The sequence below is a fragment of the Nannospalax galili genome, unplaced genomic scaffold (genome assembly GCF_000622305.1).
Source record: "Nannospalax galili isolate Female #2095 unplaced genomic scaffold, S.galili_v1.0 scaffold206, whole genome shotgun sequence".
NCBI classification, from domain to species: domain Eukaryota; kingdom Metazoa; phylum Chordata; class Mammalia; order Rodentia; family Spalacidae; genus Nannospalax; species Nannospalax galili.
The window spans coordinates 5,997,894-6,013,864 of NW_008358101.1; the positions used below are offsets into that span (position 1 = coordinate 5,997,894).

The 15,971-nt window shown below is 38.8% G+C and overlaps 1 protein-coding gene and 1 non-coding gene across 2 annotated transcripts in view; one reads left to right on the forward strand and one right to left on the reverse strand.

Annotated features, from left to right (window-relative positions):
* The window catches only part of Col19a1 (collagen type XIX alpha 1 chain), a 409,660-nt gene that overhangs the window by 253,002 nt on the left and 140,687 nt on the right, over window positions 1-15,971 (forward strand). The window lies entirely within an intron of this gene.
* On the reverse strand, window positions 7,406-7,542 carry LOC115068144. Its single transcript, XR_003847521.1, has one exon. It is a non-coding gene; the product is annotated as a small nucleolar RNA SNORA2/SNORA34 family (small nucleolar RNA).

Consider the following 15,971-nt stretch of genomic DNA (forward strand, 5'->3'; position numbering starts at 1 on the left):
AAATGTACAGCCAATTTTGTAAGAGATGCATCCTAGCTCAGAAAATTATTATTGAATATGTCAATGCTGATGTAGTGAAATGCTTCTTCTAAGTATGTGGTTATTAAGTAAATAATTTTTATAAAAAAGCTTAAAAAATAATAATATGCTCCCAATGGAAATTGTACCTTTCCAAAGCTTGCATTTCAGGGGAGAGATTTAAGGATAAATTAAGCTTCTTGTATTTTTCATAATTGTGGAGGGAATTATTTTTATTATGAAGTTCGATCACTATTGTGATACAAATTTAGCCCATTTATAAATGTGTTAGTCCAGAAAATGTTATATTACCTTTATTCTATTTTCTGCAAAGAACAACAGTGTCAGAAACTAAAGAATGTAATAGAATTTTGCAGTCACTGTTAGGGACAGTTTGTTATTATCGCTTCCGCATTCTCACGAATGCCATGTTTTTCAAAGGAAGTAACTACACCAGGTAGTTACAACTACAGCAGGTAGTTGACAACTCCAAATGAGCCATGACTCAGCTCAATGACATTTTTCTGCATTATAAACTACCTGAACAGAAGTGAATTCATTTAAGGAAGGCACACTTGCATGCTTATGTCTAGGACCATTTCTCTCTTTGAGAGTTAGGTATCATTCAGCTTTTAAAAACATAAACTGTGGAGGTGTACATCTATATGTAGATCTGTACAAAGATGCACTGTATGTAGATGTGTATTAATGCAAACACGTGTGTGTATACAACCAGAAAACTAAAATTCATTCCATAGTTCATTGAAATTTGAAGTAGAATACTATAGAAAAATTTATGAGTTTAAAATTTTTAATTGATTCATTGTCAACAAATGTGTAAATTTTGATTACAGGTATATGATGGGAAGTAACTGACTCTTGTTAAGGTTATTAAAGATAAGTGCTGAAGAATTGGCTCAACAGTTAAGAGCACTGGCTGCTCTTACAGAGGACACACAATTCCCAGCATCCCCATGGTGACTAACAATTGTCCTAACTCCAGTTCCAGGGGAATATGACACCCTCTTCTGACCTCCTTGGTCATTGTATGACACAGGTGCACTTAAATACATGCAGGCAATACATTCATACACATAAAATAAAAATAATAAGGTATTTTTAAGTTATTCAAGTAAAATATAAAATATGTGACAAGTCTATCCATTTTATTCCTAGGCACAATTTAATGAAAGAAAATTTCATTGTAGATGAATCATTAATATACTAGCTTTCCCCCATAATTAGATATATCTCATCTAGTATCTTACTGTTAAGATTAGTTGCAAACACAAGTTTCATGTATAACCATGCTTTAAAAAACGCCAAAATTTGGAACTGGAGAGATGGCTCAGCAGTTAAAGCACTGGTTGCTTTTGCAGAGGACCTGGGTTGAATTCCCAGCACCCACATGGCAGCTGACAAGAGTCCCTAATTCCACTTCCAGGGGATCTGATATCTTCTTCTGACCTTTGCAGGCATTGCATGACACGGATGCGTTTACATACATGGAGGCAATACACTCATACACATAAAAATAAAAATAATAAAATATTAAAAAAAGAAAAATACCAAAATTCTATAGAAGTATGAAAATAATATTACATTTATTACAGCATGGGGATTTTGACTGTTGAATTGCTTTTCTTTTATTATTAAACATTTATGTAAAGATTTCTACACAGTAAAATCATACTTTTACAAGTACCTACTAGAATTTTTTTTGAAATTTTAATTACTTGATTTTTGTTGTCTTTTAAGCTATTTAGTTTATAAGCTATTCATTTAATAAACTATAAAAGTAATGTTTTATATTTAAAAACTTATCTTAACATCAATACTATTCTGTGGCAATGTTTATCTGAGATTTATGGGGATTTTTCTTAACATTCTGATTTTCTTCTCTAAATATTTTTAAGTCATTCATTTGTTTGCCTTATTAACTCTTTGAAATCTTGTAAGTAAAATATCTGGCTATGTTTTGGCTTTACACACTTTATTGATCGATGCAATGTTAGAATTCAGCCAACATTAAATATTGTCCTTATGCTATAGATAGAATGTGTTTGAGAGCAGTGAGGAAGGCCAGCGTGGGTGGCAGCCTCTGTGGAGGCCTGGAGAGTGTTCAGGCTATGTTGAGGGCAGAAGAGAACCAGGAGGGGTATCAAGACACAGCAGAGCGAAAAACAATAGAAGAGAGCTTCAAGATTTATAGGGTGGGAGGTTAGCAGGATTAAAATTAGGATCAAAATCAGCAGAGAGATGTTAGTTAAGAGAAGCATCTGGAATTGGTGGCAGTTGAGAAGAGAAAGCAATTTTAATTGAATAGTGGACAAGGCCTTGGAAAGAAAAAAAAAAGAAAGAAGAAGATGGGGGTAAGGAAATTAGGGAGCACAGCTGTGGGAAAATAACAACTAAGACAGGAATGGAATGGAGCCCAGAGAAGCAGCTTCCTACGTGGAATCGATCAGGGAGCTGAGCATGTGCTCATAGATGCTAACATGGAACATCTCCAAAGTACTGACTTACACAAAAGTTCCCTTTAAGGGACAGGTTCCCTTAGGATTTCTCGATATTCTTAATGGACTCTCTCAACATACAAAGAAAATGGTAATTATTTTAATTTAACTTTGTATTTTTCTTATATACACATATTAAATGCATGTCTGAAAAATCTCACTTTAAGGATAAAATTAATGTGATCTTTTAAAAGGAAATCAGTCTAAGTCTCTCTGGGAAAAAATACTGCTATATTAGCTAGTTACTACCTCAAAACAAAGCTTCTGTGGTTATTCAAAAGGACACCTTACTCTTGCACTCCATTGTTGGAACCTAATTTTAATCCTGAACAGAAATATTGTTTAAGATTTCTGATAACTTCTTCTTTTTCCCCACCTTGATCATACGCTCAAGTTATCCTTTGTACTTGTGCCTGCCCTTAACCATTTTGATTGCCTCCTTTCAACATTTTATACATTCCCTTATAGTGCTTGATCCAAGCTCTGCCTGGAGTCAGGATGCCTTGCATTCTAAAGAGCATAGAAAACATGAGCAGTTTAGACCCCACCCCTGTCAGATGGTGGCCCTTTGCACTTGCCCAGACCCCATGGCAGAGGAATGAGATCATATTTCCTCCATGTTATTGGAACCACGAAAGAATGGGAAGATAGGGCGGGCAGCATGACTGCTTGCTTCTTATGCCACAAGCAACATGGTGTTTAGCGTAGAGGTTGTCACATGGGCTCGGAGGCCACTCTGATGGAATTTAAATCCCAGCTTTGCCATTTAGGAGCTATGTGATCATGAGTGAGTTCCTCTGTCTCTCTGCACCTGTTTCCTCCTTTAGAAAATGGAGATTACAATACCACCTAGGTCCAAAGGGCTGCTGATACAGAGTATAGGAGGTCTGTCTAGCCTCGTCATCATTCTCATCCCACCTTAGAGATCCAGAGATGCTGGAGATAAGAAGGGCAGTGCACAGCATCAGAATATCACAACTTGATTAGAGAGAATGTGTAATTGATGGAGAGAAGTTATCTAAAATGACTGTGTTCACTAGGTCTTCATTAAGCGGTATTACTAAACCACATTACATTTGTGTCTAATAAATTATCAGCCTGAGTTTTAGCATTAGTTTTAAGAGTGGATCTGAACTCTGAGAGTTTGGTCTCTCATGGAACTGTGCTCCTGAGCCATACTTTTACTCAAACAGTATCTCCAGCACCCTTTCATCCCTAGAGCTGAAATAGCTCATATACATAATACCAAACATACTTCTCAGTTCTCACAGTTTTCAATGAAAATACAGTGTCTCTTCCCTTTAATGTGCTATTCAAGCACCCCCAAATTTATTCACTGTCTTGGATCGAGGGCAAAGTGGTGTTCTGAGGGATCAAGGTCAGGTGTCCAGGTCACAAGAGTACACAACTCAGTGAGTTTTCTTGCATTATAAACAGTAGGTTTTTGGTGTAAGATTAAGGAAAAGTCATTAGTCCAGATTCTGTCCGTATATTGTAAGTCAGTCAGTCCTGCATCATTGAACCCATGCCCCCCATACTTGGATTCTTACTTTATCTGGATGTTCATCTCCTTGTTTTTATTCCTCCAGAATAAAGACCAACATTTATAATGTAGCTTGATCATAAAATTAAGTTTTCAAGAAAGTTTGCAAATATGGACCAGATGACATCTTTTCCCTTGAAGGGTAAGAGATCAGGATTGACAGCCTCGTAAGAAGCTGGGGACTCAGGCTTGCTTTCGTGAATAAATGGTGCTCAGCATACATAAATTTACCAAGACTTTTGTGGAAAGCACCTCGTTTTCTTTGCTTGTTTATTTCTGAAATGGTTTATATACCTTACCAAAGATAACACGAGTGACTTAAATTATGTTTTGACAATTACTGGGTTTTATTGATCTTGTTAGGAAAAAGGCCATCAAAATCATTGCTTCTAGGAAATCAGCCGATACTGCAGGACTCATCTAAGTAAATTTTTCCTTAAGCTCATTTGTTTTTATGGGGTTTAGTTTATTTTTCAGTTGAAAATATGACTCTATATCCTAGCCACGTTCAATGAAAGCTTTATAGAACAGAGCATGACAGTAAGGCAGGTCAGACATGACTCCAAGCATAGTTTATTTTGGTTTTGAAAGCATGCTTTTTCTTATTTCAAGATAGTTTAATCAGATGTGGTAACTTCACAGCCATGCAAATCACCTCATAGCTGTAGTAAAGCCAGTTGAAAGTCCGGTAGAAACCACTGATTGCTATAAATTTTTTTCATATCCTTACATGGGCTCAAATTTAGTAGAGTACACTCTATTGAGAAATTGACAACTAGCAATGAATTTTCAGCTTCAGGGAGTAATTGCATTAATTTTACATACAATGATAGGGGATATAAACTTTCCCTCTTTATGTATTAAAACTGATGTTGAGTTTGGATATATCTGTAATTTCTGCTGAGCCACTAAAGCTAAGACTTGCATTTTTTATTAATAGTGTGTACTACCAAGAGATAGTTTTAATAATATTTTGGCTTTTCCTAGTTAAAGCAAAAATATAGGAAATTTATCTATATATATTTTAATTAGCATCTTAGAGGTGCTGGATTCAACAACTTCTGGTTCATGTTTGCTGCAGCTGTTATAAGCTTACCAACATATGAATGAAATCTTTTTTCCACTATTTAATATTTTCTCTACATATTTTCCCCATGAGTATTATCTTGAGATTCCACAGGGGATGGCATCTTAAATCTTGTCCAGCATTTCTAGATGGGTAAATGAGAAGTTGTGGAACCTAGTCAGGTTCCAAGCAAGGGCTGTGTATCTTCAGTGACAACTTGTTAGAGTTTACAAAACTAAATATGAGACTTTGTATATAAAAATGACCAAATCTACTTCATCCTGCATTCCTATTTACAGAATTCCACAGCAAACTCTGGGAACTTGGTGTTTCCAAAGCTAGGTTGACTGCAGCTGCTGAGGCAATGTAGTAAGTCAGGAAGAAGGGAATGCTAATAGCAGGTGAATGTCTGCAAGGATGTAGTTGGGTATCTGCAATAAGAATCCTCCAGATTTGCCTCTCACACTGTGCCTGATGGGAAATATAAATCCAAGAGCCATGATGGGAGACAACTTTTAGCTTGGTCTAATTAAAACCCAAGGCACAGACTGGATTTCATGATAAAAGGCCATCTTTTAGATCAAGTTAAATGTCATTGCTATTTAATGACAATGTGCCTGTAATCCATTGTGGTAAAATTTGCTCTAATTAGCAGTGGCTGCAGTGCACTTAAACAAGAGAGACAAAATGCCCTGGAAAGACTGTCAGTGAGGGACAAAAAGATTGTAACCTATGCTTCCAATCAGTGCCTACAGAGAGAGCCAAACCACAGTGAGCTAAGGTTCTTACACTCAGTTAAACAGATGCCAAGTGACACTATTTGTATTGGAATAAAATGACTTCATGAATTATCTCTGGCGATTAACAAAGAGGAACCACTTCATATTTTTTAAATAGGACTCTGGCTGTGAATGGTTTGTTCATATGGATCAATGTGATAGTTGCTCTGTGACACGAAGAAGCACACCATCATGGATGCTCCATCTCCAATGTCCAGAGAGGCTGAGACCTTCAGAAGGACTGGCCAAGCAGGAACTTCCAGAATATGGAATTGCCACAACTTAAAGAGGGCTGAGGTTCAGCCCACCAAATAAGGAAACTGAGGCAATAAATTTCAACACTTTTCCAAGATCACAAGCCTATCTATATTCTTCATTTACTAAGAAATACTATTATGTGGTCCCTCATCAAAAACATGATTTGCATGTCTTTAAAGTGGAGAAAATTGAGAATTTTACCAAAGTACTGACCTATGATCCACTTTATTTCCCCAATTAAGATCACAAGTGTGCAGCTGACCCTTCTTGGTCCCCAACATTGAAACGTGCACATGCTGTCCTATGCCCTGCTTATCTTGTGCCAGCATTGGTACCGGAGCTGTCTGATCTGTGGGGACTGGAGGGTGGGTATCAGAGTTGTTCTTTTCCAGCTATGGGATTGGATTAATTCATGACTTCAGGAAAATTGCTTTACTCCTATTCTAAATTTATCTCTTTTATCAAAACCTTGCTCTCAGGTATATTATGGAATTAAGCCAGAAGCACTTTGAATGCTGTCTAGTGACAGCTGTGTGCTAAAGCATTTTATAAATATTACCTACTTAGCCATAGAGACATTTAAAGGGAAGTGGAAGGAGAAGAAGCACTTTCTGCCAGCATGGGCTGTGCTCATCCTCCTGGGTCACTGTCTTTACTGTGTACACCTCACACTGAACAACTTGGTACCTTTGCCACTGGAAACGTCAAGTGAAAAAATATCCGTTTGAGAGACAGTGACTATATGTGTGGGTGGCTGCCAAAACCAGGATTGGTTCATTGGTTGTTACCAAAATGGGAACTACAAACATGTAATTTTTAAGAAATTCAAAGCATGAAGAACATGAAACATTTTTATGGCCTTGTGACTTTGGAAAGTCAGAAAGTTACACTTGCAGCCCCAGCATTACTTCAGTGACCCCAGGCAATACTAGAATTCTAGAAGTAAGTTTAACTTTATAACACTTTAATCTTTTCAACAGGTTATATTGAAATTCTCGGGGGAAAGTGGCAATTGCAAAATAAATGAGATACAACAATTGTAAGAAAAATTGGAGATTTCTTTTAAATGGGATGCAATTACCAACTTCTGAGCACAATATCATTCAAATTATGAATTCTAAAGAAATAGCTAATAACCTCTTTTTCTCATTTTCCTTAAAAACAAACTTTTGAATTTTTCTCATTAATAATTAGGGATATCTACTTTTCTCATTTCTTTTCAGCCACATGCTTTTTTCTAATGAATTGACCTTTACATTTCCAAATTTCTGAAATGGCCAACAGACTGTAGAAAGGCATTTCTTTAGGTACCTGCTTGAAACCAACAGCTTCAACAAATTGTTGGCCTTGATTCAGGACCAAACTTACTTGATATTTTTAATATGTTCATTACAAGCATATTCATATATGTTTGTATTTATGTGACTATGCTATACACAATGGTTTTTATAGTCACAACAGTTTAAGAGATACCCTATGTACCTATTACTTGTGGGTTACCTCTTTTTGAGGTTGGGGTGTTCCATAGCTCCTCCCCCAAACTACAGGCTACAACCCTTGCTCTTGTTTATCCTCTGAACTTGATGGTAAGAACTTATTGCTGAAGACACCTGTTGCCTGAATTCCCTCTGGGTCTCCTGCACTTTCAAGCAAACCATATAACATATCTTTATGTGAGTTTATTGTGGTTTATGCCCTCAGGTAGAGAAGGGGTAAATTGGGGAACTTACACAGAGACAAGCACTCTTGCGGGGCCTCAGAGCCTGCCAACATCAGATGCTCCCGCGGCCCAGCCCATAGTCTCTGTTAACTTTTGCCCATGCATCTTGGGCCCATAGTCTCATCCCAGGTTGATAAATGCCCCCTCTCATGTCCATGCGGGGCCATCTCTCTCTCCACACCCGCCTCCGTGCACATTCCTCCAGGCTCACCACTTCAGTTCCAACATGGCTCCCAGCCACCCCTCAGTAGTCCATGCCCTGTGGCAGGCCCGCTCCTTGGAGGAACTAGCCAATTGGGAGACACTCCACCCCTTTCTTCCACTCTTAAAATCTTCCCATCCATCTTCCACTAAGGTCCCTGAGCCTTGGAAGGGGTGACAAATGTAGGGCAATCTTTCTTGTATCATGGTGAGAATAGTGGCTTCTTGGGCCTCCCCATTAGTTGTCTTTAGCCTGTGGACACTGACCTATCTCAGTGGTGTTTCTTCAACTATAAACACAAATGGAGAGAAATAGACACATTTAAACAAACATGAGTGTAAATACAGATGCCTAGAAGATATCCCAATAGATGTACTATATTCATTAAACAGTATACTTGTGATGGCTTCTCCACTAGAGCCTGTAGCCTTTCTTGACACAAGGCGTTGGCCTGGTCTACAGCACCAGATGTATGTTCCACCCCTAGGAGCGGGCCTTATCCAATTAGAAATTTGTCAGTTGTACATATGTTGGTCGAACCATTATTGCACTTGCAGGTATTGCTTGGCATGTCCATAGCATGCAGCACGAAGGGTCCATCATTGAGTAGAATTATAGGGGATCCTTTCTTTCCCAACCATCTGTGTAGAGCCTTCTGGCAATATGAACATCATCCATCCAGTGGCACAGAGTTTTTTGGCTTAGTCTCAGTTCCATCTTGTCTTCTTTTCCTGCGCTCACAACATGCAGTGTCTTCAGGAACTTGGCCTTACCAACTTTTCTAGTGTGCAACCAACATTAATGGCAATAGCCTTGGTGAATTGGAGGACCTCTAGCATCTCTCTCTGGCCAACAGCTCATGAGGGTGCAACCCACCCCTGATACTGTATATTTTCTTAACACTTGTATAGTTTGGGAGTCTCTGTCCTCATCTTACCCAACCTACATAAAACTCCCAAGAATCTTACAGCTATAGCCGGCCTTTGCTTCTTCAGGTATCTTTCAAATGGGGTTCACGTCTATACAACAGTTGAAGGAAGGTTAACATTATATATTAAATCATTCATAGACAAGGTCTCACATAGCATGGAAAGGTTTTGCTCATTCGTATTGTTTTCTCCATAGATCCTTGTTAGGTACCCTAGCGTGGGTACGAGGCATTAATTTGGTTAGCTCTTTACTATTTTTAGTTATCCCTTTGGATTCTTTTATTCTTGATACACTTACAGGTGTTGGCTCCAGTTGCCTGACCCTACACTGAGCTAAGGAGGCAGGGGGCTTCTCCTGTCCCCACTGTACTTGTTGGTTCCCTGAGTCAGACAGGCTCTGGGTCTGCCTTCTGACTGTAGACACATCTGTCATCTTCCTATTGATCACACCAGGTTGCTGGGGGGAGAATTTGGTGCGAAAACCTGCTTCCACTCCTAGTATAGCATTTATCAGAAGAGAAGTGGATCTTATTTAATCCTTGGGGATTCTTAATCACCCCTTATACAGTTGTTATCCTTCAAATGTCCTTTGTAAAGCACTCTTCTGGTTTTAAAACCTTCCAAAACCACCTTAGTACCAAATTTGATTTTCTATCAATTTTTTGGATTTGGGCTTGACATAAATCTTTCCACATTTGTCTTTGAGTAACCCAAGTGGACCATTTCTTCAGTCTGGTCTTTTTTATATCTCTTACAGAGTGTTCTGTTATTTTATAGACATGTTTTACATGCTGGTCAGAATCATTTAGATTTGCCAAAGCCTCTCTCACTTTACAAATATGTTGTCCCATCAAAGGGCTTAGTAAAACCATTAAAGCCCCATATCATTCTCAAGGTCCCAGTTGAATTAGCCTTTCTTTCATATCTCTGGTGAAGTCTTATTTGGCCCAGTGAACTGGGCATCATATATTGCTTTTCTCATACCTAGTTTTCTCAGGAGTGCCTACCCCTCCTTTATAGTCCTCCAGCCCCTGCTCATCATGTTAGTCTCCCTTGGTGACAACCATGTATCTTTAATGCCTTCAACCAGCCACCCCATTAAGGCCTGCTCCCCCCTGCATGATGGCCTAGGTTGAACAGCCTATATCACAAGGATGCATGGGTGGTTATATAACTCAGCTGTGAAGCTTCTGAAGGACTTAAACTGATGTCATTTGCTCCCATGTCCCATACTCTCACAAGCCATGTGGCCAGGAGCTCTCTGCTTGCTTGTAAGTTATTCCTAGTTTTAACAGTTCTAGCATGGAATATTTCCTAGCTACAGCACAGTTAGCTTTCTTTCCTTTTTACTATTATCTGTCTTTTCCTCTGAGTCCCTGGACTTTACACAAGTCAAAGTGTCCCACCATTTTTCTCTCTCCGGCTCTGCAACTGGGTCTTCCAGTGAAGCATTTTCAGCTTTCCCTGCCTGGGACACATCTTTTATGATGCAAAGTGGCCAGTGGCCGCTCCATTTGGGTCTAGAGCAGGTAAAAGATTTTCTAACCTTTGGGTAACTTTTAACAAATCTTCACATACCCGCAACATATCCCCACATTTACAACATAGCTGTGGTTCCTGCTTCTGCATGGCTGGCCTCTTTTTAGTAACCCATTGTAAAAGCCACATGAGCACCACCATTAGTGCTCTTCTAAAACTCATTCTCAGGTTCGTCATATCCTGCCAGGCTATGTCAATTTTGTCACCTGAATTCCCTCTGGGTCTCCTGCACTATTAAGCAAACCATATAACATATCTTTATGTGAGTTTATTATTGTTTATGCCCTTGGGTAGGGAGGGGATAAATTGGGGAACTTACACAGAGACAAGCACTCTTGCACCTTGGCTCAGAGCCCACCACCAGATGTTCCTGCGGCCCCACCCATAGTCTCACTTAACTTTTGCCCACACATCTTGGGCCCGTAGTCTCGTCCCAGGTCAATAAATGCCCCCTCTCATGTCCATGAGGGTGAGGCACTGGAGCCTTCTCTCTCTCCACACCTGCTGTCACACACGTTCCTCCTGGCTCTCTGCTTCAGTTCCAAGATGGCTCCCAGCCACCCCTCAGTAGTCCACTCCCCATGGCAGGCCCTGCCACTTGGAGGGACTAGCCAATTGGGAGACAACACCATATACCTGAGCCTTGGGACATGGAGAAATTAAGTTGGTACCAACCTAGAAGCTTCATCTCTACTGACCAGCTTCCATAGTGCTAGAAGGTTCTATACAAGCTACTAAGGGAGAAAAGTCACCAACAGTCTTACCCAGCTCCGAATCCTGCTAGCTATAGTAATAATTGGCCTGGCAATATATGCCCCCTGGTGCAATAGTAGTACAAATGTTATGGGTGAAAACCAACCACTTTCTGATTGGACTTAAAGCCTGTTCCACCAGACAGAACTCATGCCTAGTACTGTTAACTGGCCCAAGAACCCATAGCTGGCTCAGTCATAGGCCCTAGGAGAGAACTTAATACTATCCTACTAAATAAACATAGTAATAAACTGCCTCTAATTTCTTATCTTTATAGCAATATAATAGTACATCTCTCAGCCCTCATCAGAGCTTATTTTTATAGTAGAGACTCACAAAGTCAATATGCAGAGAAGAGATTGTGACTCTAAATGGGACATCAGTATCACACATCCAACCCTCCAAGCCCAGGAATCATCAAGGAAGAGTGGGTAGAATGACTGTAAGAGCCTGAGGGTCTAAGTGTCTGTTGTGATACAGTATTTGCTGGGCATGATAGCTCAGTTGCACACACGAACTTACAGCAGCTGGTACTGCGTGCACAAGTTTTGCACAGATCAAGACAGCCAGATAGATGAGAGGAGGAGTTCAGGAAGTCCCACCTCTATCTGAAGTGCTGCTGGCAATTAATGGCTAATGAGGGAGGGAGAGTCAGCTTTCTTCAGGTATGAGGACCCTGAGAGACTACCCATTCTCCAATAGATGGTCTCATATCCATGTACATACATAAAAAAGAGCACATGAAATTGGGAGGGAAATGTAGAGGAGGAATTTGAGTGGAAGAGAAGGGAGAGATTTTATCCACACACACTGTATGCATGTATGAATATTGAATGGAATATTAAAAGTAAATTTAAAATGATTCCTGATCTAGCAAATTGAAAATAATGAAAGTGTCTTTAACCAAAGTAGAAAATATTAGAGGTAAACTTTCTATTGGAGATGAGTTTTTTTATAGTCTATAGCATTATAAGATGTTGAAAGAATTTTATCCGGAAAAGCGGCAGCCCTTAAAATCTAGGCTGAGGTTATAAGAAAAAAGCACAAAATTTACGATTAGGAAGTCCTTGGTTTGTGGATGATAAACAAAACCAACAGAGTAGGTAGGTAAGGGACAGAATGCAGGAAGGAAAGAACTGAAGATGGAGCCTTGAACTTGGGGTAAACCTGTGCATAGAAGTGGATGAGAATGTGGTTGGAGGAAATACTTCTGAAGAGAAGAACTCTACATAGAGGCAAATAAGACCTTTCACAGGTCTTAGGAGAGTAACAGGTTGAGAGAGAAGATTATGGGTTACCATTGTCAGAAGCTGAGAATTTTTCTTTTTGCCTTTGTTATGTGTATGTGTAGTATGTATGTATGTATCCATGTTTGCATGTGTGTGTGTGCTCATATATTTATGTACATGTGCATTTGGAGGCTGGGGCTTGATGTCAGGATTCACCCTCTGTTGCTCTTACACTTTATTCTTCGAGGCAGGGTCTCTTAATAATTAGACCCAGTGCTCTCGGATGTCTTGCTAGCCAGCTTGCTCTTGCGATTTCCCATCTCTGCCTTAGGAGGTTGGAATTACTGGCAGGCTGTTGTACGCATCTGGCATTCACAGGAGGTCTGGGGATTTTAACACCTGTCCTCATGTTGCAGGGCAAGTGCTTTAACCACTTAGTTATCTCCCCAGCCCAGAAACTGGAATTTAAAGAGAAATGCCTTAAGCACACATTTGGAAATACAAAGATATAGAAAAAGACGTTCTTTTCCTATTTGAATAACATTTATAAATTAAAGAAAGAAAACCAATGAATAGGTAGAAGCTAATGGTGTAAGCCTCAAAAACAATAGTAAAAATTCCATAGGCATCCAAACGAGGTTGGAAAAGAAAGCTCACATGTAATCATGGGTGAGCACCCCTACTTTGAGAACGTATGAGAAGGTATAGAGGGACGAGAGCACTGACTCTGGGGACAGAACACATTTCATGTTCATATGGTATATGTATGTTCATCTCATACAGAAAAAAATCTCAGAGGAAATAAAGTTGACAAAATCTTTTGCTGTCTGTAAGAGGCATTTCTATTAAGACTACTCATGAGTTTCAGGCCAATGAGTTTTATAGCTACTGCCAATTTCCCTCACGAACCAGTCCAAGTCAATGAAGGAAAAGAAGGAAAAAATACAGAGGTTGAGGGTGTCAATATAAAAGAAAGTGGAGAAAGGCAGGCACTAAGGGGCTGTGATGGCGATTTCAGAATATTGTTGGGTTCTCACCCTTCTGGTGAAACGTGGGCCTTTCATTTTAACCCATCTATGCATGCTTTTTAATGCCGATTACCAGCGGTGTTGTAAAAGAAAATCCCAGTTCTCACAGTTTTTGCTGGATTCATTTATTTTATTTTATAAATCTATTTTTCTAGGATACAATTCTCACTTCTTAGAAAACTTTATCTTTTTTGATAAAACATTAATGAAGTCAGGATAAAATATTGTCAAAATTAAGTCGTTCTCACCTTTATTGCTTCTGGAAATTTCCACATTTTATATCTCTGAACACATTCTTTAAGCTCTCATTGTCTTGAATTCTATAAAATTTCTGAAGCATGCTAATTAAGTATCTTTGCCAAGCTAGGAAAAAGTCAAGGGACTGGTTTATCATATAAGTCTTCCTTGTGTCTTAGGTCAATAAATTTTTGTGGCAGTTATTACAAATTTTAGTATGCTATACTGCTAACTTACTGTGAGCTAAAATTTTTTTTCAGTGACAGCTGATAGGAATGAATATTGTGTACTCTTTTGCAGTGGTTGCCATAGAGACAAAAACCTTTTCATAGTAAAATGTAATGACATAAAAATTAATAATTCAAAAATTATGTTTCTAATTTAATATTTAAAATGGTGTACTGTTCCCTTTCATTTCTTATTTTGTCAAAATTACATGACTTGAGTGTGTCTAATTTACTTTTAGTAAATAATTTTTCATGTAAGGAAAACTGAAGCAACCAAAATGAAATAGGTGGATTTCCCCAAAGCACTTAGTAGAAAGGAGCTTCCATTTTTCACCTTTCTTTCTTTTTTTCTTTTTTTCTTTTTTTCTTTTTTTTTTTGTTGTTGTTTTGAGACAGGGTCTCCCTGTAGCCCTAGCTGGCCTGGCACTCACTTTGCAGACCAGGATGGCCTCAAACTCACAGAGATCCGCCTGCCTCTGCCTCCCAAGTGCTGGGATTACAGGCATGCACCACCAGGCCCGGCAAGCTTTCATTCTTAAGACTTACAATATTCTAATTATTTCGTTGTGTCCACAACCAGATGCCTTCATATTTTGCTATTCAATTTCATATTTAATTATCTATATGAGTTTTCTTAAGAACAATTTTTTCTGCCACATCATTTCCAAGAGTTAAGTATTTTTTTAGGACAGGTACAATTAGAAAGATGAACAAATCTATGAAACATTCTTAGATTTTATTGGCACATTTTGTAGACTTCCCACGAAAATTCAAATTATAACAGGCTTGGAAAAATATGACTGAACATTTTCCTTAATATTTTCAATATAATTTTATTTCAAAACCATCAGCACTGTTACTTTTGAGAGATACTGGAATGAGCTAAATCATCACTAAGGCTGATGATTAATTAAACAGGAAAGGATCAGCCAGTGCTAAAAAAAAATAGTCATGGAGGCTGTGTCTACAAAATACTTGTGGAAATGATGAGAAAAATGTATCAGTCAGTTTTCTCATTGTTGTGACAGAATGCCTGACATAAACAACTTAAAAGGAGGAAAGAATTATTTTGGCTCATGGTTTCAGGAGGTTCATTAATGTCATTGGCTCCATTGATTCTGGGCCCATGGGCAGGCAGAACATCATGGCTGTTGTAACATGTGGAAGGGAAACCTACCTCATTGCAGACAGGAAGCAGAGAGAAAGAGGAGATAACTGGAACAAGCTGTGACCTTCAAAAGCACACCCCTGGAACTTACATCCTCCAAGTAGATCCCATAGCTTCCTAAAGTAGCACCACCAGTTAGAGACAGTTGGTGGACACTTCATACTCAACATAACAGGTAATATAACAGGAGGAGGATAAGGACTGGGGAAAGTAGACTCTGCTTAACCATCTTTTCTTCATAGCTAGCCTTGAGTTTTCTTTCATGCAAGTTATCAACTATTCTCTACCTACTTAAGTGGATCTTAAAGGAAATGGAAGAATTGAGAGGCTTATCTCCTCTAAAGAGGCAAGGGTTGATTTATCACCTATATTATAGAAGAAAACTGACTGAAGTGTGGTGCTTAGGCAAACTCTAAACAGACTGTGACAAGTACAGAATTTGAAATGCATTTTTGGAAGCATCTATAACAATTGAACATCACTGTGTAATCTTAGCATGTGATCACTGAACTCTCCCAGTAGAACAATCCATCAAGGAATACTATTCATCCCATGGAGGGTCACGGTCACTGTTTCTGCCTTGGAATTGTAAGCAGCAGGGCCACACACTTGCAATCTTTTAAAGTGAGATTATAAGTTGTAATATGCAAGACCCCGAGAAAATGTGATCATTTGTTTTTACACATTGTTTTTTCAAGATGTACATCTTATTTATATACAAATTTGATCTACTAGTTTGTATTTCATGATTTTTTATAT